The sequence below is a fragment of the Equus przewalskii genome, chromosome 17, assembly GCF_037783145.1.
Source record: "Equus przewalskii isolate Varuska chromosome 17, EquPr2, whole genome shotgun sequence".
In the NCBI taxonomy this organism is placed as follows: domain Eukaryota; kingdom Metazoa; phylum Chordata; class Mammalia; order Perissodactyla; family Equidae; genus Equus; species Equus przewalskii.
The window spans coordinates 10,516,350-10,539,064 of record NC_091847.1 but is presented as its reverse complement, the minus strand read 5'-3'; the positions used below and the strand labels follow the sequence as shown (position 1 = coordinate 10,539,064).

Here is a 22,715-nt window from a genome sequence, read left to right as displayed (position 1 = left end):
TGCTTCCACTTCCTGCCCTTTCGGGCCTCCAGCCCGAGGATGGTCCACTTCCTCAGTCCCTGAGTGGCCGCTGTGGGCAGGGTAAAGGCCACAAGTGTTGCAAAAACTTATTAGTACCTTAAGAACTTGGACTTGGGCTGAACTGGGGGCCGTGTTCCAAAAGTTGTTTGGTCTGATTGTTTTCGGTGCTGTCTTGCAAATGAGCGTAAAGTTTTTTGGCTCCCCGGTCCCCGTTCCTTTCTGATAGGGGCTGGTGCCGAAGGTGGCTTCTGCTGGAAAGCACCGTGGACTTGAACTCTTTGCCTGGCGCAGGCTGCAGCGCCTCTCCTCTTGCCCTCTGACGAGTCTAAAGTTGCCGTGGTTGCTTCGGAACTGCTAGTGGCAGACATAGCTGTGCCCAGACTGCTTGAGCAGTGTCCTTTCTGTGCTAATTTTCAAGAGAATACTGGAAACGTTGGAACTTTGATGTTGTTATCAGGTGAATCTTCTGGGGAGAAGTTCTTGCGTCGGTGGACTGATTGAGAATTGCCAATGGAAGAGACATAGCTGATTGTTCAGTTGTTATCTGTGACTTGAGTGCAACCCTCTAGAACAGTGACCTTCCTGCTTTGTCCTAGTTTCCTAACCTCCTTTCCTTTTGTTAAGGTTTAGGGATAGATAGTGGGCACTGAGTATCAGAGGGGTAGTGTGTCTTTTAGATAGGTAAATGACCCACGTCCTAAGCAGCAGGATTCTTGGATGTCGCAGCTCGAAACAGGTTAAGTTAATGTTCCTTAAACCTGAAGCAATACAATTAGAATATCGAAGTTCTCAGAAATGGGGTGACCATGAAAGGTGGCATTGAATATTGGGAAGAACAGGAGGGCAGGGTGTGAAGACCCAGGTTTAATGCTGGTTCTGAAATGATCAGTGGTGATTTAGAGCGTGGCTTTTCACCTCTCTGTGCGGCGGAGTCCACAGCTGTAAAAAGGGGATAATAGTTATCCTACTTGCCAGGATTAAACTAAATAAGGAGTGTTTAAGGTGTTCTTTATAGTAGTTGGGGTGGGATGGAGGTAGGAGTGGGAATAAGGCCAGGGTTACACATCCCTGGTGTATGGTTTTAGTCGTGTCAGCTAGTCTGTTTTCTTCTGACCACATCTGCTCTTTCCTTCCTTTCCCATTGGAACAGTAAATGCTCTTATCTGAGATCTCAGCAAGATTTCCCTGTGCTTGAGGAGTGGAACCTTCCCAGGATTTTGTGGGGAAAAAAGCAGGGGTATAAGTTATTAGCTATATTTGGGGAATATGGGACCTAGACACACAAAGATGGGAAAACAAGGATGAGAGCCTTAAATGGGATCTAAATGGGTCTTGGTGGAAGGTGGAAGCAGTGGAAAAGTTCTGAATTCTTGCCTTAAATTCTCCAAGGTTCCTGCCTTGGCTGAAGATGGCTTCAGACTCTGGAAATTTTTAAACTAGAGAGTTGACATAATCCTTTGTGCCACATCACCCAATCCCACAATACCTCTTTGCATTCAGTTACTAAATTCTTATCCACTCCTGGAATTTATGTAAGCTAGAAACATCATTGGAGACCTTTTCTGAAAGCTAAATTTGGAGACAATATAACAACCCAGAACTACACTGTTGGAAGAGATCTTGGTGAACTCTTCTGAGGTTTCCAGTGTAACTTTTCTCAAGATGATGTGAAAAAGTCCCATTTTTCATTGGCTCCCGTTACTTCTAAACAAATAGCCCCTGCTGGTAGATATGCAAGACGCTTGAATTTTTTTTTTAAAGTGAATACGTATTGCTGAGATGTCTGAATTAAAGAGATCAGAGTACCAGCGAAAATAGAACTCTTCCCTAATCAAGTAGAGGGAGGTGGAGTGGGTAAGGAGGTGGAGAGAAACTAACATTTATTGAGCATCAGCTGTCTGCTTGGCACAGACCTGCTGATCCAGCGAATACCAGCTAAGTATCTGGCCTTGGAGATTTGACATGAGGTGTTTCCTTTAGGTCCTCAGTTCTTTTGGCACCTAGGAATACAAATATGGGTGTATACGTGTACATACTCTTAGATCTTCCAAAAAGTAGGCCAGTAGGCAAGAGGGTATGAGCTTTTGGATGGGTGAGAGTAGAAAGAAAGCTGAAGAGAATGTGGGAGCTGGGTGTCAAAGAGGAAAGGTATGTGTGGTTACTACAGCGACTACAAAATGCCAGCGAGTTCTCAATTTCAAGTTTATGATACTCTAAAAAAAGGGTAACTGCTTGTAATTTTCCTGAGTGTTCTCTGTTATGGTCGTAGATGTATCTTTGAGGAGTTTTTGCTTTTTTTTAAATTGAAATCTAAATGCAGGAAAAGGTGCTATTAATTGATAATTGCTAATACAGTCATGTTGCTTAATGATGGGGATGTGTTCTGAGAAATGCTTCGTTAGGTGATTTCGTCTTTGTGCGAACATCATAGAGTGTACCTACACAAACCTCGATGGTACTGCCTACTGCACACTAGGCTCTATGGTGCTAATCTTGTGGGACCACCGTCGTATGTGGTTTGTCACTGACTGAAATGTCATTATGCAAGGCATGACTGTGTATTGTTGCTGTTGCTTTTGTTAACGCTTTGTGAGCAATTTATATGTAGTACATTTTAGCCCCTCTAGATTGGGAAGTGACATAGAAAATATTAAGTTAGGTCTGATTCAAAATATTCTAAGCTATTTAATTTTAGTTAAGATATGGCATGAGCTGAAGGAAATATAGTAGTTTGGTCCTTTGTGGCTGGCTACCTCTAAAATTTCTCTTTTCAATGAATTTTCTACGGCTGTGCAATAAATCGCCCCAATCTTGGCATCTTAAAACAACACACATTTATTAATCATACATTTCTGAAGTTCAGGTATCTGGGATCAGCTTGGCTGCGTGCTCCTGGTGCAGGGTCTCTCCTGAGGTTGTAGTCATCAGAAGGCTTGACTGGGTTTGGAGAATCTTCTTCCAAAATGGCGCACTCACATGGCTGTTGGCCTCAGTTCCTCACCACGTGGGCCTGTCCATACGGCTCTTCACATGGCAGCCACCTTTCTCCCAGAGCAAGTGATCTGAGAGAGACAGACAGAAAGAGGATGATCAAGATGGAAACAGTGTTATCTTGGTGACATATCATCACTTCCACCGACACATAGACCAAACCTGGTACGATGTGGGAGGGGACTATAGGAGGGGAGCTGCTTTTTAAGGTTTAGACCAGATGTTATTAAGAAAATCTTTGTTTCATATACTTACTGAAGTATGTGTAGGAGATTAAAATGCAGCTGGAGTTTTTACTTTTCTAGAACTTTTAATATTATACTTGAAACTTTATGTTCTTTCTTTTGGGTCTTCATTGTCAGATGCTAGAATTAATTAGCCAAATATGCAGTAGCTTTGGAAATTAGAAATTCAAATCTCACTGGTCTCTAAACCAAATGGAACAGCTGAGTTTTTTTTTTTTTGAACCCTAAAGCAAATTGGTAAAAATTTATTGCCAAAATGATCTCCTTGATGAACAGCTTAAAAATAGTCATTAATCATCTGTGTATTTTTGAAAAGAAAACTCATTGGCAAAGTAGCTGAAAAAATCTTGGAGGACCTAAGCCCTCCCCGCTCCCCGAATTATTTTAGGTCCTTGAACAATATTTATTTGTCTAGCAATTCCTTGTTTCTCTTTTGAAACCCTAATACACTTTAATTATCCACCTGGGTAGAAGGGCTTTATTCTCTTAGCTTCCGGATGAACTTTTTCTAAAGTGTCTATAGGTGGAGAGAAGAGTTGAGGAGTCCTGAGCCTGAGGCCTGATTAAATGACCTCTAAGTTTCCTGCCATCTCTAAAAATTCTGTGATTCTAGTATTTTCGTATAACAGATAGCCTTTGAATCAAGCGTATTGATAACAAGAGATTTCATAAGTCATGTTAAATTGTAACGTCAGAAAATGAAGTCTTCTGAGAATCGCTTTTCTGCATCCCAACCCAGTTGAAGGTTGTTAGAGTCAGCACAATTTGCATTTCCTTTCTTCCTATTTCTGGCCCTTTTCCCGTTCGCTGCCCTAATCTATGAGGTAGCCTCTTTCTTTTCTTTCATCCTACCTCTCCCATCAGCCCCCTCCTTCCTTCCACACCCCTCCGCCAATAAAAACAGGAAGGGATTGCTGGTCAGTCATTTATTGCGGGTTAGCTGATCCTGTTATTAGGAGTGAATTTTAGCCAACATAGTACCTCTGCTCCTACTTGCATATTAAGCCTTTTTAAAATCTCAAATTATATCTGTTCATTCAGTGAGTTCTGCCATTTTTTTAAAATGCAGGTGCACTTACTTTTTAGAGCTTGTATCTACTATAGTAAATCCCACTGCATTTTTTTTAAGGTATGCTTTTTTTGGTGAGGAAGATTGGCCCTGAGCTAACACCTGTTGCTAATCTTCCTCTTTTTCTTTTTCTCTCCGAGGTCCTGGTATATAGTTGTATATCCTCGTTGTAGGTCATTCTAGTTCTTCTATGTGGGTTGCCACCACAGCATGGCTTGATGAGTGGTGTGTAGGTCTGTGCCCAGGATCCAAACCGGTGAACCTTGGGCCGCCAAAGTGGAGTGCGCGAACTTAACCACTATGCCACTGGGCTGGCCCCTCTGCCACTTTTTAACTTCTAAAAAGGTTCTACACCCAATTCCAGTGTGGGGGGTGTGTGGGGGGAGTTTTCCCCATACCACCAAATAATTCTTTGACACCAGCTGGGTGTCCTACAATTCAACTCAATTCTGGCACTGACTACCTGGAGCCAGCCTCAGATCCCCAGGTTAAGGGCTCAGTCCCACAAGACTGCCCTCCACTTTGGATGCCAATCGCAAGCCCAGGTTGTTACCCGTGATTCTGACTGACCGGCTACAGATTGGAGGTTCCCATGACCCTCTCCTTGGTTTTCAGACGCCAGTTGCAAGACCAGGTTGTTACCTGTACTTCTGACCGACAGGCTGTAAATTGGAGCTTCTCACAACCCCCTGCTTAGGTGCTTAATTTGCTGGAGCGGCTCACAGAACTCAGGAAACCTGTTTATTCACTAGATTACCGATTTATTACAAAGGATATTAAAGGATCTGCATCAACAGCCAGATGAAGAGATACGTAGGCGAGGTCCAGAACAAAAGAGCATGTGTCCTTGTGGAGTTTGGGGCCCAGCATGGGGGCACGTGGAAGTATTCTGGTTCCCCAACCTGCAAGCTCTCTGAACCTCCTCCTTTTGGGTTTTTATGGAGGCCTCATTACCTGGCCTTGATTGATTAATCATTGGCCACTGGTGATTGATTCAACCTCCAGCCTCTCTTCCCTCCCCTCCAGCCCCTCTTCCCTCCTCAGAAATCGGGGATGGGACTGAAATGTGCAAACCTCTATTCAAGGTTGGTTGCCCTGGCAGCCAGCCCCCACCCTTAGGTGCTTTCCAAAAGTCATCTCCTTAGCATAAATCCAGTTGTGGTGGAACGAGCTTGTTATGAACAACAAGACACCTATTTCACCTCTATGGTTTTGAAGTGTTTTCAGGAACTCAGGAAGAACGAAAACCCAGGAAATTCTAAGGGTTTTGGGATCTGTGAGCCAGAAACTATAGACGAAAACCAAATACATAGGAGAAATGTATTTTGGTCATCTGTCTGACCAAATATATCTTTCTTATAAATCACAGTATCACAACCTCCCAAATAGTTCTAAAATCTAGTCACTTTCCCCGTGTCCACTGCTGTCCCCTAAGGCCATCATTGTCTCTGGCCTGCTGCGTCTCCCACATCTGCTCTGGGCCCCTCTTTTTCCACACTATAGCTGGAATGATCTTTTTAACATGCAAGTCTAGTTACGTCACCCATTTGCTTCAAACGCTTTGATGGCTTTTTGGTGCTCTCGGTGAGAAAGTCCAAAATCCCTAAGCTCCTGGGCCTCCTGGGTCTTAAATGATCTGGCCCTTACTTTCCTCCCTAGTTTCATCTCTTACTAGACTCCACCTCTTTCTTTCTGCTCCGGGCAGCCGCAAGGGTCTTCAGTTTGTTGACTATAGGTTGCTTCCTCTTGCTTCATGTGAGAAGAGAGTAGAGCATGTGAAAGGGATCCGAGGTAGGAAAGCGCTTGGCCTATTCGCGGGACTGAGAGAAGGTAGAGCTGCCTGGGGAAAGGGCAGCGTAGGGTCTCCTAGGCCAGGTGAATATTTGTGGTGAGCCATTAAAGGGCTTTAAGCGCACTTGACTTGCATTTTTAGAAAATTCTCAGTACTGTGTGGAAAATAGGTTGAAGAGGGGCAAAAGTGGCAATGACAAGGCAGGGAAGTCATGGCCGTGCAGTGGCTGGTGGCTGGGACTAGGGTGTGGCAGAGGAGATGGAAGAGGCGGAGGGATTTGAAATGTGTTTTGGAGACAGAATTGGTGGAATTGGTCATACACTGAGTCCAGAGAGAGGCATGGGATCAAAGGTGACTCCCAGGGTTTTGGCTTCAGTAGTAACTTGGATATGACTAGTTACTTTAGTAACTGCTAGATGGGCAATAGTGGAGAAGGAGCAGATTTTCAGTGGGCAAGACTCAAGAGTTCTATTTTGGGAGTGTTAAGTTCGAGATTCTTGCAGGACACCCAGATGGGGAGAAGTGGCAATTAGGTAGAGGAATATGAGTCTGGAGGTCAGGAGAGTGACCTGGGCTGTGTTTTAAAAGTTTGGGAGCAGCATCAAAAGCTGCTGGAATGGATGAGCTCGCTGAGGGAGAGAGTAATAGAGGTGAGAAAGGCGTAAGCTAGAGCTCTGAGGAGTACTGACAGGTAGAAGCCAGGTAAAGGAGGAAGACCTGGCCAAGGACGCTGAGAGCGAGCTGCCGGAGAAAGAACAAGCTCTGTGGGAGAGTGTGGTGCTGGGTGCCAGGAGGGACGGTATCTGGAGGGAGATGCTGGGAGTGACCTTTGAATTGGCCTACTAGGGGCCTTCCCCCTTGCAGGCAAAGTTTTATCACAGTTGCTACATTCTCATTTTTAGAAGGGGGAGGGCATGGGAGAGGAGAAAGAGAAAAGTTTTTATTGGAGCTTGCAACATGGAGTTTATTGGTGACCTTGACAAGACCAGTTTCCATGAAGTTATGCTGTGGGAGGAAGCCAGATTAGAATGATTTCATAAATGAAGATGTGAGGGAAGGAAACCCAGGGCCTCGCTACTCAGGGTGGGGTCTTTGGGCCAGGAGCATCATGTGGGAGTAGGTTGGCCGTCCAGAATCTTGGGCTCCAAGCCAGACCTACTGAATCAGAGAGTGCATTTTAACAAGATTCCCAGGTAATTTGTATCTACATTAAAGTTTGAGAAGCACCGGTGTAGATAACCACCAGAGCTATAGAGAAATTGTGTGACTAACTAGAGAGACGTATGGGCATCAAAGGGGTGTGTGTGTTTAGGATGAAGATTAAATAGAACATGTCTGTATGCTGTTGGGGATGATCCTGTAGAAAGGTAAAGTGGTTAATGATGCAGGAAAAAGAGAATAATGTTCTTGGAATGATGTTCTTGGGCTGGGGGTGTGGGTGGTGTGGAGTCCAAAACCTGTGTGGCGGGCTTGGCCTTTGCTAAGAACAGGAGCATGCTCCCCATGTACCTGGATTCGAGGAGGAGATGGGCATGGATGCTGGTAGGTTTGTAGGTCTGGAGGAGGAGCAGTGAGGGAGTTTGTGCTTGATGGCTTCGGTTTGGGAAAATGAGGTAAGGTCATCTGTCGAGAGTGAGCATAGGGAAGGCGTGGGGAGGAGCGCAGTGAGATTTCTAGGAAGTGCAGGGTGAATGCCCATTTCTAGTTTGTGATCTTGAATGCATGTAATGTGAAGTTTCATAAGGCTGGTTGCATGATTTTCTTTCCCTCTCCAGCAACATTCGCTTGCTCGGTGCAGGTGCCGAAAAGAACAGTGAAAGGAGCAAGGGGGGGTGACTGTATTTGCAAGAGGGCTCTTATAATGTGGGACTGTGGGGTCCAAGCAGGTGGAGGAGGGAGTGGAGCCCAGAGGCGTTGATGCACAGAGATAAAGTGCTGAAGGCCTGTGCTTGCAAGTCTCCAGAAGGCAGAGCATTGCGCTAGGCAGGTGTTCGAGCAAGTGAATGGGGAGGCTGGAGGCAGAGGCTGGAAGGTTGGAGGAGATAGCTGTTTCTGAGGATGAGCAAGTTCAGGGTACGACTATAGCAGTACTAGGTGGAATGAAGGAAAAAGGTTTCAGAGAAGAGAAGGTCAGGGACTTGAGAGAGGCCAACCTCTTGGATAGATCATCCATATAAGCATCGAAGTCACTGAGGAGCATGACAGAAGATGGGATAGAAAGGAAGTCTGTGAACCAGAAGAAAGTACCATCAGTAAATGAAGGAAGTGGTGAGGAGGTCCAGAGATGATGGCAGCAAGGTGGGAGGAGGGTGTTACCCAAGCCTTAAAGATAGGGCTTTTGCAAGCGGAGGGAGGAGATAATTGGACTGAGGGAAATGCTGGATTGAAAGTGACAGTGGCGAGGGAGGAAGGACACTTATCTCTTCCTGGCCCTGAGGCACAGGGCATGAGTAAAAATGTGGTGCCCTCTGGGTACACTCAAGTCTCAGAGGAAGCCAGAAGGTAGAGGAACCGTCTTAGAAGAAGTGGAGTGTCTTGAAGAGTTACCTGGTGTTCGCCAGTCATTTTGGGGGATGGAGGCTGTTCTGCTGGGGTGAGATCCTAGGACTGAGGGACAAGTGGGGACGCCCGCCCTTCCGGTGGTGACTCGGTGAGGGATATTCAGCAGTATGCCGCCCTCTCTGGGAGGGGTGGATCCTGTTTTAGCGCTGTGGTTCTCAGATCTTGGCTGGGAGGTGGCAGCTTCCTGGTGCTGGTTCCTAAGGCTTCATACACTGACACAGCAGAGAAGAGAATGAAAGACCGTTTCTGTTGGAGAAAGTTCAGGAGCTGCTGGGGGAGAGTTAGGGCAGGTCCTGAAGTGCCCATTGGTAATGGCTCTGAAGGCGAGCGATGCATCTTTTTGGGTGATAGAGAAGAAAGAAGGGTCTAAAGGACCTTTCTTGATGATGATGATACTCCTACCTTTGTCTCCATGTTGAAGATGCTCTCTGAGGCTCTCTCTGAGCCTTTGGTGTGTGTTTCCCATTTGTTCCTCCCCGGTTGCTATTTGAGATAGGCTGGGCAAATATTGTCGCTGTTTTTCGGGTGGAGGATCGAGGCCCAGTGGGATGAAGGGACTTGCCTAGACATGAAGTGATCGAGTGGCTGAGCCAGGTCCCGAAGCCAGTCCTCTTCCTTCCTGATGCAGTGCTCTGGACAGGTGTCACCACGGCTGTCCCGGGGCTGAGTCTGAGCGAGGAAATCTCCCTTGCCTTATCTCTTCCTTCTTTAAGGGCTGGCAGCTCATCCTGCCTTAGCTTGGGTTTGCCTCCCAGCCCAGTTTCTTTCTCGAATATCAGAGTGATAGTCAAAAACCTGTTAAGTACTTACTGAGAGCCAGGTATGAGGACTTTTCTCGTTTAATCTTCACAATTGCCTAGAGGATATCGATGTCCTGTGGATTTTATGGATCACACTGAGGCCAAGAAAAGTAACTTACCCAAGGTTGTTAGCTTCCTAGTGGCTGACTACAGACTTCAAGTTGAATGTTTTTTCTTCTCTCCCACACTGTAGTTGGTATATAATTACTTTTTTAAAAAGTTGTGGTAAAATATAGAACATAAAATGTACCATTTTAACCATTTTTAAGCGTGCTTTTCAGTGGCATTAAGTACATTCACATTGTTGTGTCATCACCACACTATCCATCTCCAAAACGTTTTTATCATCACCTTCTGAAACTCTGTGCCCATTACACACTAGCTCCCTGTCCTCTGCCAACCTGGCCCCTGGCAACCGCCGTTCCTCTTTTCATCTCTATGAATTTGACCATTCCAGGTACCTCTTCTAAGTGGACTCATATAGTATTTGTCCTTTTGTGCCTGGCTTATTTCACTTAGCCTAATGTCCTCAAGGTTCATCCATGTTGGAGCTTAAATCAGAATTTCCCTCCTTTTTAGGGCTGAGTAATATTCCATTATATGGATATGTGGTATTTTGTGTGTCTGTCTTTCAGCGGACACTTGGGTTGCTTCTACCTTTTGACTGTCGTGAATAATGCTGCTATGAACATGGGTGTGCAAATATCTATTTAAGTCCCACTTTCAGTTCTTTTGGGTAGATAACAGCCGCTTTTGTTGTACATTTCCTCCCGGGTCTTTGTTTGAGGACTTGTGCTGTGGTTGCCTATGCATTTCTGTCTCTTTAATGAGCTTTCTGACCCATAGTTCTGTGTCATTGATATAAATTTCAGTATTTAACACCATATTTGAAGGTCTTCCCCACTCAGATCCCCAAGTGCAGCAGCCAAGTGTAGCGGCTCAGAGTGTGGACGCTGAAGACAGACTGCTGGGGTCCCAATCTCAGCCCTGCCAGTGACTAGTTAAGTGACCTTGCAAGTTATACAAGCTCTGTTTGAGTGTGTGTGATGTCCTAGTAGATGCTGTGGAAATAGAAATAGTAGAGGCACATCTTTAGACAGGGTTTTATTTGGACAAGTCGTTCAGAACAGGAACATGCATGTTAGTTCCCAGTTGACTTCAGCTGTCGAGAGATGCAGTAGCTCTGCTGTCTCCCAGGCCGCCTTTGCGGGTCGAGGGGACGAGTCTGTAAGCTGGTAGACCTCTCCAAGGCCAGTGAAATCGCTGGATGCCTTTGCGGGTCGAGGGAACGAGTCTGTAAGCTGGTAGACCTCTCCAAGGCCAGTGAAATCGCCGGATGCCATTGGGAGTGGAGCTATGGTGGGAAAGGACTTTATTGCAGAAATAACTATATATGGAAAAAAAAAATTCAGAGCTTGCAAATTACCTCCCACTATTTCTTATCGCTTTGTAGATCAGGAAAGTCATCAGATAAGTGAATTAACTTTTCAGAGTTTACCAGTTACCGCTTGTTCTCTTGAGGCCTCCCAACCCAAATGGAGAACTTGGTTTTTCATCCTCCAGGTTTGAGCATCTCCTGAGCACCAGGCACGCTGGGCACGCGAAGGTGATCAGGCCACTCTCAGTGTGGTGGAAGCGACGAGCCTCACCTGGGAGGAATTCACTGGTTTACCCCAGTGCACCAGGGGCAGTGTTGACAGGCATGGGGGCCCACTTAGACTGGGCGGGGCGGGTCGCCTGTGGCGAGGGGATCTGGGAAGGTGGGAGAGGAAACGTTGAAGGTGAGGGTTAATTACGGTGAGCCTGCATCAGGAGGAAGGGCAGTCCTGGCAGAAGAAATAACGGTGCTAGACGTACAACCAGAGGTAGGGTGCTTGCGATGAGCGACTTCAGAGCTTTCTGTCTTTTGTTTGAGATCATTTAGGTTGTTTTTGTTAATTTACTTTTTTTAGGGGGGCAGGGAATAGATAAAGATATTCGTTAGGGAACAGAAATACCTAAAACAAATTTCCTTAGGCACACGGGAGGGCTAATTTAAGTTGTTTTGCAGATCTGATTTCAGAAAAAAACAGCAAAAAGTTGGAAAGGAACTTAGATCATTTAATTCAACTTCCTTATTTTTGTAGACCTGGAAACTGAGTCATACACGTATGAGAATGTGAGAATATCCGATTCCCTGGTGCTAAGGACAATAGCAGCTGCCCGAGGAAGGGAAAACGGAGTTTCCCTCTTTGAGTTGGTGTGTGTAGGAAAGGCTGAGTGTATAGAAAGAGAAACTCGGAGAGCTGTGATGACTCAAGCTGTTTCCTGCCAGGACTGAGACTACTGGACTGCTCCATTTAATGAAAAGCAGTAAGAAAATACAGATTTACCAAATAGAGACGTCGGGCCGGAGGATCTTCACTTAGTAGATAGATTTAACAGCGGCTCAGCAGCAGCCCTAGCGAGCGTGTGTCTGTTGAGAGACTGAGCTAACCGATACGGAGTCGTCGCCCGGCCACCAGCAGGACCCAGAGCCACTTGCATGTTATTCCTGTCACCTGGCCATTCCATTTGCTGTCCTCTGCAAGGGCCCGTGCTCCTTTCTGAGAGTGCGAAGTCACACAGGAGATGGTCGTTCAGAAGAATCATTGCTGCTTGACTACTAACCCAATGATCATAAATCCTCTCAGAGATCCTTATTTATTTATTTTAAGATTGGCACCTGCTAACAACTGTTGCCAATCTTCTTCCTCCCCCATCCCCCTCGTGCATAGTTGTATATTTTAGTTGTGGGTCCTTCTAGTTGTGGCATGTGGGACGCCGCCTCACCATGGCCTGATGAGCAGTGCCATGTCCATGCCCAGCATCCGAACTGGTGAAACCCTGGGCCGATGAAGCAGAGCGTGCGAACTTAGCCAGTCTGCCACAGGGCCAGCCCTCAGAGATCCTTACTTAAATCGGTGGGTGAAATGATGAGATTCTTATAAATACTAGGTTGCTCTAATTTTAAAAAAACATCTCTGGTATAACTGCAGGGACTTTGCATATTTCATTGAAATACCAAACCAGGAAGGCTACATACAGTTTTTTGTTTACTCTGAGACCTGCTTAATAAATATACTTACTTTGCTGGTTGGTCTGGTAATGTGTGTTTTAAGGGCCTATGTCATAACTAATAACAATAACCTCACATAAGTTCAGATAAATATTAACAATTTTAAGACATTCGGATTCTTTAGTGACAAATTTGCAAAGCTTAAAAAGTATACATTAGGGGCAGCCCCAGTGGTCTAGTGGTTAAGTTCAGCGTGCTCTGCTTCAGTGGCCTGGGTTCAGTTACCAGGCAGGGACTGACATCACTCCTCTGTCAGTGGCCATGCTGTGATGGTGGCTCACATACAGAAAGAGGAAGATTTGCAGTGGGTGTTAGCTCAGGACAAATCTTCCTCAGCAAAATATATATATACACACACATACACACACACATATGCACATGTGTATATATATAAGTATATATATAAATTACTCTTATCCAGTTGTCAGACTTTGCTTTTGAGATAAGGAAATAGTGGCTTAAACTTTTTAGGCTTTTGACCATACGTAATGGAAATAGGATATGGATGAAGCCAAGTGTTAAATTTACACTTTATTCTAGATTTTGTGGTGACCATAGTTTGGGTAAAATTCATGTTATTTAGGTTGCAGCCTGATTTATATGATAATATAGGGAAATATTCCTACAGTACAAGGATACAAGAGGGAAAAAGGCAGACCTGATAGCTGCCTCATGGAGCTTTGATTGTAGTGGAAAAAATAAGCAAAAATTCAGTAAGTAGAAAAGGAAGGAATTGCAAGGCATGATCAGCGCAGTGAAAGAAGCAGAGGTCTGGATGCAGCCACTCGAGAGGGGCCTGGTGGGGGTGCAGAGGTCCAGGAAGGCCTCTCTGAAGAAGTGACCCTGCTGGCCCCATGGCGGAATGGTTAAGTTCATGCACTGTGCTTCAGCAACCCAGGGTTTCATCAGTTCAGATCCCGGGTGCAGACCTGGCACCACTCATCAAGCCATGCTGAGGTGGTGTCCCACATGCCACAGAGGCACTCACAACTAGAATATACAGCTATGTACTGGGGGGATTTGGGGAGGAGAAGAACAGAAAAAAAAAAAAAGATTGGCAACAGATGTTAGCTCAGGTGCCAATCTTTAAAAAAAAAATGAAAAAAAGAAGTGACCCTGAAGCTGAAACCCTCCAGAGAAGGAATTCAGTTTGTGAGTGTTGACTGTGAAGAGGCTTGGGGTCGGGAGGCGGCAGTGGGTGGGGAAGATGAGGTTGGAGAGGCAGAGACTAGGGATGGGGAGAGAAACCCTGCATTCGGGAGACTTCATGTGAGCCCCTGCAGCGCGCTGTATTCCTGGACATGTGGATGTGTGAGCCAATCCGTAACTTTTTTGCTTAAGCTACTACTTTCAACTGGGGTTTCTTTCATTGTGGACAAGTCCTAACCAAACAAGGGGGCAGAATATTTGAATTCCCTGGAGGCACCCTCCGCTAGAGTTGCTAGGTGTAGAGTTCATGCTTTATCCTTTCAGAATGAAGTATTTTTGTGTTATTCTATTTTTTCCCCTGGCCCTGTCTTGGTCTGATTCCTGGGATGTGAATTTTGTGTGTATTTTCAAAGCCGTACGTGCAGTCGCTTGGGACTCCCTTGGCTGGAAGTGATAGAAACGTAAGGTAACCAAGCTCACACCACAAAGGGGGATTTACTGGGAGGGTACCAGCGTATGTCATTGACTCAGAGGAGAAATGAGGAACCAAGCCAAGGAAGGCCAAGTATACAGCGGGGACTCAGGAGCAGCTGGAACCAGCACCCCTCAGGCTGCCAAGGCTATTGAATGTTTCTCTCCATGTGCTGGCTCTGTCTCCTCCTTGCTGTAGATCAGCTTTTACTACTTGGCAAAACACATAGCTGTCAATTTGTAAAAATGAGTGGCCTGCAGACATGCTTTGTTTGCTCACAGTGCTTTTAAAAATCGATTTAGTTCTGAACAGTTAAAAAGGGAGATTTCACATAAAAATCCGAATTTCTGGCATCTCCTAAAAAAATCAGAAGTCTGACATGCCTAAATCCCAGCAGTCAGCTGGTGCTGAGGAGCTGCCCTTCATTTTGGACGGGGCAGTGCGCTGTCTAAAGAGCCATGCACGGTGCTGCCGCCACGCTCTCCCCTCCGCCTGGGTCGCCCTCCCCGGCTGTAGCCCCTGGGTGGGTCCCGTGTCCTCCTTGGGACCGGTCAGTTCCCTGAGGGATGCAGCCGCATACTAACCTGGTGTGTCTTCTCTCCCGCCTCCTACCCCGTCTCCTGTAATGACCATGAGGATGCCAGACGGGAGCAGTTTCTAGGAGAGGGCTGCTCGGCAGACAGTACCTTAAATTACCTATTTGGAAAAACTGTAACTTGTTATTTAGTGAAATCTTGTTTAAACTCATTTCGCTGTTATCGTTCTTAATGTCTATTACTTTCAGGAGTCTTCTGCTTTTTTCTTTTGGAGGAGAGTTGGGAGGGCTGCAGAGAAGTTTTAGTGATTTATGGCAAGAAATAAAACAGTGTATGAAAATGCGTGCCCATCCTTGTACAGGGGTGACAAATAGGGTTTGACAGCATTTGATCTGGAGATACGGAATCCAGCCGTAGATACTTTCTCTCCCCACGTAATATGGAAGATTTGGAGTGTTTAAGCAAATCTTTAAAAAATTGCCCTGAATTCAGTTTCTAGGTTTTATTGAGAGAAGATGGAGCAATTAGTACTTTTTTTCTCAATGTAAAGATTGGTGACTGGACTGTCCTCAAGAAACTAAACTAATAGTTCAGTTCTGTGAGTGTATCCACAAAAAACAAGTGTTTCAGTTGGAACTTAGATGTAACATGGCTTATCCATTTCTTTTTATGGATTATTTGAGGTAGGATTGCAAAAAGTTGCTACAAATGTAGTAACAATCTCCCAAACCTGATTTAGTAAAAATTAAAATTTAGGTGTTGATAGAATTTGATAAAGTATTTTAAAAATCTGTTTCCTGGTCTTTAGAGTTTCTGTTCTCTTCTAAATTGTGAAAATCTAAGACTGCATTTTCAAATCAGAATCTTTTTTTTGTTTCTTTAAATTTATTTCATTATTTGAAGTGAGCATATCATTTTAAATCTTCATTATTTTGTCCTATCTTTGGTAAAATTCTATGCTTTTCCAAGACAACCAGTCCTTTAAAAAATTTCTTTCTCATTTACTCAGGGTTCTCCCCTATTTCTAGAGTGAAGATATGAAAATGATTGTACTTAAGTTTGAAGAACAGAAGATAAACAGAGGACTGTATGATGAATAAGTTTCTCTAGTTAGGAGGGAAATGTGAAGAGGAAAAGCATTCACTTGATGGGCTGAGTGAAAAATAAAGAGACCGTCTCTAGGGACGACGTCAGAGAGTTGAGTGATGATATTTCATCATCTCCATCTGGATACTGGAAAACTCACAAAAATAATTTTGAGTCAGATTATGAAAAGTGAGTCAGTTTTCATAGGATAGCAGCGTACCATGGCCCTTGCCAAAACAAAGGTGGTGACATACTGTTAACTGTGAGACTGTCAACTAGTAGTTATTAGAAAATAAGCATTCCATTTGAAGGTAGATTCATGGGCCTCTCCAGGTGAGTATTCTACTTCTTAGAGAGTTAAGGTCTGAAAATGGCTCCAACCTTAGTTAATTCATTTAATTAATATTTAAGTATGTTTTATGCAATAGGTAATGGGTGGGACAGTGGTCAACAAAATACAGAATCTGTTCTCAAAGGGCTTAAAGTTTAATGGAATGGTTTTCAATCTAGTCGTGAATTGGAGTCATCTGGACAGCCTAGGAACAAGGTGCCAGGGCTCCACGCTCCTAAGTTGGAATCTCTAGGGCAGTGGGACCCAGGCACCTATATTTTTGTCTTTATTATTTTTTATAACTGTTTAGTGTGGAAATTGTCAAACATATACAGATGCACAGAGAATAGTATGAACTACCTTATACCCATCAGTCAGCTTCAGCAACTATCGATTTATGGCTGATCTTATTTCATCTCTCTCCAAACTCACTCTCTTTCCCCGTGGTAACTTTGAAGCAGATCCCATATGTCGGTTAACTTAGTTTGTAATAAGGTTAAATGAAGTCCCTGGAAATTTTTTTTACAATAATTCCCCAATATTATCAAATCCAGTCAATGTTTGCAGATCCTCAGTTTGCTTTTTTATGTTGGGTTGTTTGTTTTCTTATTTATTCTATGTCTCTGTTCTGCTTTTTTGTTTAGTGGGCACCTTGAGGTTTGTATGCAAAATCTTGTGGATAAGATAGTCCATTTTCTGATGGCCTCTTATTTCCTTAGACTAAACCAATTCAGTCCCTTTCCTCCTCTCCTCCTAAGTTGTTTTTGGCACATCTTACTCCATCTTGTGTTGTGAGTTTGTGCATAAAATGACAAGATTGTCTTTGTTTTTGGTGTTTGCCTTCCCTTTATCTTTAATGCTACGTTTGAGTGTTTGCTAACCTGTTCTGATGTATAGCTACAATTTTCTGATTTTGTCTACCTATTTATTTCCTTACTCTGTGTTTTGTAACCCTTTTCTCCCTTTTTTTTTTTTTCCAGGTATGAGGGCCTTCTTGAGGATTTCTTGTGGGGGGAGGTCTCATGGCTACAAACTCCCCTAGCTTTTGTTTATCTGGGAAAGTTTTTATTTCTCCATCATATCTGAAGGATGTTTTCGCAGGATAGAGTATTCTTGGCTGAAAGTTTTTGTCCTTCAAAGATTTGAATATGTCATTCCAATCTCTCCTAGCCTGTAAGGTTTCTGCAGAGAAATCCGCCGAAAGCCTGGTAGAGGTTCCTTTGTAGGTTATTTTCTTCTGCCTTGCTGACCTTAGTATTTTTTCTTTCTCCTTCTCTTTTGCCAGTTTCACTACTATATGCCTTGTAGTAGGTCTTTTTACATTGGCACATTTAGGAGGTCTGATATCCTCTCCTACATGGATTTCCTTCTCCTTTCCCCAGTTTGGGAAGTTCTCTGCTATTACTTCTTTGAACAAGCTTTCTGCTCCATTCTCGTTCTCTTCCCCCTCTTGAATACCTGTAATTCTTATGTTGCATTTCCTAACTGAGTTGGATATTTCTCAGAGACTTTCTTCATTTCTTTTTAGTCTTAGTTCTCTCTCCTCTATCTGGAGCATTTCATCATGTCTGTCCTCGATTTTGCTGATTCGCTCCTCTAGGGTGTCTGCTTGAGCATTCAGGGAATCCATGTTTTATCTCTCCCATTGCGTCTTTCATCTCCAATATTTCTGGTTGGTTCTTCTTTACAGTTTCAATCTCTTGGGTGAAGCTGCTCCTGAACTCGTGGAATTGTTTCTCTACATTCTCTTTTAACTTGAGTTTTTTGATGATAGCTATTTTGAATTCTCTGTCATTTAGGTTACATATTTCTGTGTCCTCAGGACTGATTTCTGGGTACTTGTCATTTTCTCTCTGGTCTGGAGATTTAATATAATTTTTGATATTGCTAGAGGGCGTGGTGTGTTCTTTCACATCCTGGTATTATTTGGTCCCAGTTACCGCCTGTCACCGCTGGGTGGAGGTCAAGAGCCATGTATTCTGAGCCCTCTGCCTTCATCCAAGATCCCAGGCACTGGGGCAGGTGTGGGTGGGTGGAGGGGAGGGGCGCTTTCTTCTGTGTGCTCTCAGGGTTTTCTTGCTCTGCCCTTACTATCTGCTCTCTTGGGGCATTGGCTTGATGAAGTCACCCCCCACCTTATCTTTCACTTCGGTAGGGGCTTTCCCCTAGGCTGCAAGGGACCTCGGGGATCTTTGATGTTCCTGCTAACAGGCACTCCCTCCCGCTTCCTTCCCTCTTGGAGGCCTCCTGCAGTCCTGGATTGTAGTCTTTTGGGGAGGGAGCGAAGTTTTCTCTTACTCCGTTCCACCTCCTCAGAGGGGGGCTCCAGCCTCTCTGCCCTCTGACGTGTGGCTGTATGGGTCTCTCAGACGTCTTTTGTGTTGTGTGATGTCCTCTGTTGGAGCATGAATGTCTTTTTTATTGTGTCGTGGAGGGGAGAGATCACCAGTATAGCTCACTCCACCATGATGCTGATGTCACTCTCCCCAATTTTCTTACGTGTGTGTGTGTGTTCAAATTATGATTCAAATAAGATCTGTGTGTTTCAATCAGTTGATACATCTCTTAGGTCTCATAATTTATAGGCTTCCTCTCATTCTCTCTTTTTTCTTGCAATTTATTTGTTTAAGAAACTGGGTGGCAGATTCCATTGAGCTTCCTACAGCTTGTATATTGCTGATGGTGTGTCTCTGTGGTGACGTCCAACATACTCCTCTGTCTCCTGTATCTCTGGTAAATTGGTAGCTAGATTTAGAAGCTGTTTTGGCAAGACTACATCATTGATGGGTATGTTTCTTTTTCAAGATGCTTAGAATGTCAGGTTGTCTCGTTTTTTTGTAATGTTAGCAGCTGCTGATGCTCAGTGCCTGAATTTTTTAATTCATGAGGAGTTGCAAAATGATGATAGCCCAAATTCTATTGTTTGATTTCTCAGAATATTTTGTAAAGGGAAACTTTGCTTCATCTGTTATTTGGTTCACCTGGTGGTACAGTTTGTATTGGAGAAGCAAGATGCACTTTTAATTCTTTCCCTGTATTTACCAATTTTTAAAATAATGAGTTGTTTCACTGCTTCTCCAAGGGTGACCAAGAAGGTGCTATTTTAGTATGGTTGTGAACAAATTTGATGTATTTCAATCCATGGCAGTTATCTTATTGATCTTTAATTGTCCATCTTTACCAGTCTCTTCAAATTGGCTCCTGAGCATGTGTGTGTGCGCATGTGAATTTTAAAATTATTAGTATTTTTATAGCTAATAGCATTTATTATTAAACCATGAAAAGAACCTCTGGGGATGGCTGCTGCTTTAATGGTTTACCTTCCAGAGTCCGTGTTCACAATAGAACACCATTGATAGAAATGTGGCGTGGTTTATGTTATGGAAAATTATTTAAAATGTGTCCTCATTTTTATTTCCTAAAACCCTTTGTTCACTCGTTCATCCTTTATTCATTCTCTGGGCATTTCTAGGTCTCTGACACAATGTGAGTCAGAGTTGTAGGTCCAGGAGAGACATGTGTGAATGAGACACCACCTCTTTGCCCAAGGAGTGCCTGTGAGACTATTTACAGATGACCGTGGGATTGTATTGTGTCATTAAAATGACAGTGATGTAGGGAGTCAATGCAGGAAGGGAGGTGCTGTCAACTCATGTATTCTTACAAGCACTGGCACACTCATATATGCAGTCCCTTAGTTGGTCTGTTTTGTCATATAATTATTTGGTGTTGGCTAAGAAATAAGACTCCATGTTGTTTTCAATGCTAGTGAAATGACGTGTCCTCAGTTGACAGTGTCACCGCAGTTTACTTTTTCATTATTCAGCATTTTCAGTCCCTACAATCTGCTGCTTCCTGTGTTACTTCATATCTGAGAGTGCTGTTTTTTGGGGGAGCATCCCTCATGACCCTAATTTAGGTCGGGTTGTTCCTAATATGGATTGTAACAGCAAGTGGTATGAAAATTGGGATTTGCCTTGACGCTTGGTGTGGTGCTGCTTGATAAAATGCAGATTCTGATTCATAAGTAATCAATGGAGACACTTTAACACTGTGCAAATATCCTGTTTCTGACCCAGGTCTCCTCTTTAGCATCTATTGATGATTCTTGTCTGAACCAATTTTCTAGTAAAGATAATTGCAAAATGTTGATTTTCCAAGTTAGGTGCACCCTGTAAGTTTATCAGTCTGCCTTGGGTGTTCTACGGCAAGCGAGAGCCTCCCTGCTCCCTTGTTTAATATTTATTGTAGGTATGGATTCATGAATTCCTAATATTTCAATGATCTGTTTTCATTACTGTCTTTAATTATTTTGCTTGCTTAAATTGTCCCAGATTTAGGATTGCTTTCCTTTTTGATTGTTATTTAAAGGATTAAAAACATGGATAATATTTTGAGAAACTCAAATATTATGATTATGGCCTATTAGTGATAGCCTATTGGTTACCTTCGGATCATACTATCTGGAGAAAGAGTGCGAAATGCAGTTCTTTGCAGGTGCATAGAATTTGATGGTTTTCCATGTGCTTTTGTGTACCGTATTACTAGGACGCTTGAATTTTATGAGGGGACTGGAGGAGTAAGTTTTCCTCTGCATTTTCAAATTCTCGTTTGATTTTCATTACACCCCTGTGATACAGACAGAGCTGGCATTTGGACTCTACCTACCAACTCATTTTCTCCTAGCTGAAATTTGACAAAGGACTAATGGCGATATTAGCCTATGGGACTGTCGTTCAGTAGAGGCCACCTCCCTTCTCCTAACACACACTTGCATGGTTATACACCGTGATTTGCTTTCCGAATTTTACTTCTCAGATGGATATGCATTCTGGTACTTGAATTAATGCCGAGTGATAGAGAGCCCTATCTAATACTAGCGTATCATAGAATGTTACATAGAAAAAGCATTTCCCAGCTCTCTTGCCTCTCTGCCATGCCATCTAAGAAGGTTTCTTAGTTTGGAGTGTCTTGTTTTTCTGTACTGGAGGGTATATGTTTATTCTTATCCGTCCAATGCTTTCTAAGCTAAGTTGGGCTGCAGTGGCTCCCCATTTTCTCTAGGATAAGTTTCTTGAGATGGCATGTCAGGCCCATTTTTATTTGAACGTGTCTATCTTTGTGGGACTCATCACCCAGTCATTTCCCCAGCCTATACTTTTTGCTTCAATAAGATGTGATAGCTGGACCCACTGTGATGTTTCATGCGTTTGTTGCTTTGCACGTGCTCTCTGTTATGCGTGGGAAGCTCCCCTCTTTCACCCCCATCTGCTGAGTGAACTCTTATTCAACTTTAAAGCCTTTCATAATTCTCTTTTCCTAGAGTTCATTGTGCTTTTCATTATACCTTGTGCCATCATTATCATTGCATGTGAGAAATTATTTTAAAATGTTTTACTTACATATCTTTCTTTAGGAGACTGCGTTTTCTAAGGGCAGAGACCCACAGCTTGGCATGACGAAGTAGTACTTCAATGTTTTTTGGACAAAAATGAATGAAACTACAGAGCGTTCCTATCAGTAGGTCGAGACATATTAAAGGGTCTGTTGGTAGGTTTCTCCAGTCCCCTGTGAAAGACTTCTGACTCTTAAGGGGAGAGCCATGCCAGGACTTGGTGTGATGGGCCCAAATTCCCCTAGTTGGAAGGTCTGTGTTGTGGCTTTCGTGATTGGCTGTGAACCCACACAGTTCATTGAAGAGATTAGGAGGTTTGCAAGACCTTAGAGGGAGCTCTGAAATAGTTAGCAGAGGCAGTGGGGGGGCGTATAGTTGCTTTGTAAACAAGGGATGTCTGTGCCGCAGTTCAGGGTGAATATACAGATGTCTACAGCTTACATGGAGATGAACCAAAAAATAAGACGGCTTGGAGGGTAGGTAGAGGAATGCCAGATGCCAGGGTTCCTGATAAAGCGCATGGAGCAACAGGCTCCCTGTAGGAATGCAGGTGGTGGCCGTGTGGGCTCCCTGTATAGTTCTTTGTGCTCTTCTGAAAGTCTGAAACTCTTCATAACAAAATGTTGGGGAAAACATTTTTTTAAGAACACGTTTATTGTTACATGTGTTATTTTTTAAGAACACGTTTATGGCTAGGCATATCTATTATAAACGTTAAATCATCAACACTAACTTCCCAAGCCTTGCTGTTTGTTTTTTCTTCCTGGTATTTCTCCTCCTCTCTTTAACTAGTTAACTCCTTCAAATCTCGGTTCATATGATGCTTTCAGTACAAGTGTAAACAAAAACAATAACAATGATAAATAGACTAACAGTGGCTTAAACAAGTAGGAGTTTATTATCTCCAACAATGGAAGTCTGCAGGTCGGCATTTCTAGGTTCCAGGGTTGGTTGGGGGGCGGGGACTTGGCTGGCCCTTCTGCCTGTCTCCTGTTTTTCCCTTCATCCAGTCAAGTTGATGGAAGCGGTTATGTGGATTGGAAATATCCACCAAGGCTATTCCAGTCTTTGAGCTTTGAGCACAGATATTTAAGCAAATATCTGTGGATTTGTTGAATAGTCTTCAACTCATTTATTCTGGTTTCTTCTAGAGGAATTGACTTTATTTT

At 43.7% G+C, this 22,715-nt stretch overlaps 1 protein-coding gene across 4 annotated transcripts in view; it reads left to right on the top strand.

Moving 5' to 3' along the window:
- RALB (RAS like proto-oncogene B) overlaps window positions 1–22,715 on the top strand; it is a 69,373-nt gene that overhangs the window by 26,811 nt on the left and 19,847 nt on the right. The gene's annotated exons all lie outside the window — the stretch shown is intronic.